Below are 3,156 nucleotides of genomic sequence, written 5' to 3'. Positions count from 1 at the left end.
CCCCCCCCTCTGCCCCCCTAACAGTCAAGAGCTTTCCCCCTCATCACACTCCATCACCACTTCCCACCATGGAAGACACCCCAATCACTTAGCAACTTGATCCTCTGTTTGCTACCTCTCACTGACCTCTGCCCAGGGGGCTGCACCCCAGTGTGGACACCTGATCTCACGGGGTTGACAGAGAACACAGGAAGGGCGGAAGCGAGGGGAGCACATAAAGCCGTTTGCGGCACACTATGTGAACCCCGAAGCAGAAGGAAGCATGAAACTCGGAGGCTGACTGGAGCCAGAGAGGGTCAGTCCAGGAAGATTTCCATTATTAGTGCATGTCAGAGCCTTGGGTCACTCTGGCCTCTTAAAATCCAGACTATGATTAAATTCATTTCCAAATCTGTTCTATATTTCACATGTGCCGTGCTCCCAAACTAGAATCTGGACACAATGACATGAGGATTTTACTTCTAGTCACATACTGTGCTTGGTTTCGGGGCTTCTCTAACAGCCCGACCTTTCCTAGCCATTCCAGCGACATCTGCTACTAGGAGTCCCTGGTGAGAAGCCTCTGCTCCTCCCAAACTGGTCTCCTGCCTCAGTCTCTACGCATCTCAGTGTATTCCCAAAGGCTGTTCTCCTGGACTGAAATGACCTGCATAAACTGAAGGTTCAACTATGCCAAATTCAGCCTTCTAATCCAGAGACCCTGTAACATTCAGAGGGCTGCAGATACCTAAAACTGGCAAACCTTTACATACTGGCTTCCCCCTCAAGGTGATTAGTCACTGATTCGTGGACCTTTTTGTCTTGAACTTGCAGTATACATTTGTGATTTGCGTCCATGGTGAGGATAAACCACACCTAAGTGTGTGTTATAAAGAGATGAAGGATTCTGTAGATGGATAGAGAAAGAGGTGGACAGAGTGACAGGATTACAGACAAATCAATATGGTTCATCATTTGAGTAAACGGCCTGGCCCCACAATCAGTATACCATTTAGAGCCATTTGAGATCATCAAGGATCATCAAGCTATTGACTGAGATGAGACTACAATTTGATCAGGACTAGAGTCTCAAAGTTTAACCATCTCATAAATATCTTCTAATGGGTGTGCTTTTGAAGTTCAAAAATCTGAGGCAACCTGACATTTTCTTTCAACGACCTTCTTTTAGAGAGCCCGGAAATTACCAAGTGGTTTCAAAGTGGTTATGCAGGGGCACCTGGGTGGCTTAGTCAGTTAAGCGTCTGACTTTGGCTCATGTCATGATCTCACGGTTCGTGGGTTTGAGTCCCACATCAGACTTTCTACTGACAGCTCAGAGCCTGAAGACTGCTTTGGATTCTGCATCTCCCTCTCTCTCTGCCCCTCCCCCACTTATGTGTGCATGCGCGCGCTGTCTCTCTCTCTCTCTCTCAAAAATAAACATTTAAAAATATATATATATTCTAAAGTGGTTATACAAGAGATGGGGAAGGAAGAGGGGCATACTGGCTGGGCACGTGGGTTCAGGAGCCAGATACATGGGTTCAAATCCTGGTTCTGCCACTTACTTACAAAGTGACCTTGGGCAGCTTCTTAACCACATCATGTCTCAGTTTCCCCATCTGTATAAATGAGGATGATGTTGATAACTTACGAGACAATTAAGAGACACTGCCTTTCAAACACTAAGTACTCCAATGTTAGTGGCTGTCATACAGCACAGGGAAATGGCAAATTCCTTTGCTACCACTTTCCAGTTGCTTCCAACACCGATAAAAAATGTCTACATAAAAAAATGTAATCCTATTACAAATAACTGAAATATATCTGCAGGGTTATTACACTTGCAATATAGTGGCGCAAATGAAATCAATGTGAACATTTGCATAACCAGAATAAAAATGGAGATACAATCTTTATAAAATGCGAGCAGAGAGAAAAGAAAGCATGCTTATAAAATCAAAATGATGGCGAATGTTTCTTTAAATGACCTATGCCACACTGACCAGATAATACTTAATTAGCACAGGAACATAAAACATGACAGCATGTTATGACTTTACTCAGGATTCTGATGGGACGAGACGACCTATAGGTTGTTCAAAATGCTTGCGAAAAAGAACGGAAACCAATTTCAAAAGGCTCCTCAAAGGTTATGATAAATGACTCAGCTGAGGGCTGGAATTCGGGGAGTACCAGCGAGTGGGAGGGCTCTGGCTTAGGCACTAGGCTGAAAGCAGGAATAAACAGCAAGTGTAATCAAATGTCCACAACAACAAACCAGCCCAAGGTCAGGTGCTGAGAGTGACAGGAAAGCGCATACGCAGGCAGACAGGGTGAGAAAACGTCCCATCCTCGGGAGAAGATGCTCAGAGCAGGGAGCTGTCGGGGACACAGACAGGGCCACAGGGTTGGACCCGGAAACAGCCGGCCTCTGACATTCACCTTCTACTGTCCTTTCCGACGAGGGCAAAGAATGTGTGCGGAGGGCAGATACCCTAAATCCAAGGCCTGTCCTTTTCTAGGAGCGAAATACACATGTAAAGAGCATCAGAAGAGCCAAGCCCAGAGATCACCACCATTCGTCTGCTAAACACGGGGGCTTTCTTCTATAGAAAGCCCGCTGGAAGGCTCAGGGTTCCCGTTCACAAGACGTGGCCCCCAGGAGGAGGCAAGCTGTAGGCCACCATAGATTGCTCAGGCCGTGTGACCATCTATCACAGAAATGTCACTACAAGTCTTCTAATTTTAAGGTGATCTTCCAACACTAAGAGTATCTTATATATTTATATTTAAAGGTTTATAGTAAAGGACTGTACATTGCTTGACTTCAGCCGCTAGCGATTACCTGGCATATTATATGACAAACAGCAGATTTACCTTCTTAGATAATATGCCACCCCCACCCCCAAAGAATTCCTAAAGAGCTAAATTGTACGATTTTGCGGTATCAGTGGCTATAAATCTCAGTAGTAATCACCACTGGACCTGGGTTAGTACACTGAAGTCTACCTGACAATCAGGATTAAAGAGCTAATCAGAACTGGCTTTGTAAATGTTTAAGGTAGAGTTCAGCAATTGTCTGTGGCAGAATGCAATCCACCAAGTAACTCGTAAGATTTACTTTTGCCTTTATTCTTTCTTTTTTCTTTATAAATAGATATTTATTTAGATGAA

This window comes from Crocuta crocuta, unplaced genomic scaffold (genome assembly GCF_008692635.1).
Source record: "Crocuta crocuta isolate KB4526 unplaced genomic scaffold, BGI_CrCroc_1.0 scaffold241, whole genome shotgun sequence".
Taxonomy (NCBI): domain Eukaryota; kingdom Metazoa; phylum Chordata; class Mammalia; order Carnivora; family Hyaenidae; genus Crocuta; species Crocuta crocuta.
The sequence above is the reverse complement of the archived record's forward strand: the minus strand, read 5'-3'. Positions refer to the sequence as shown.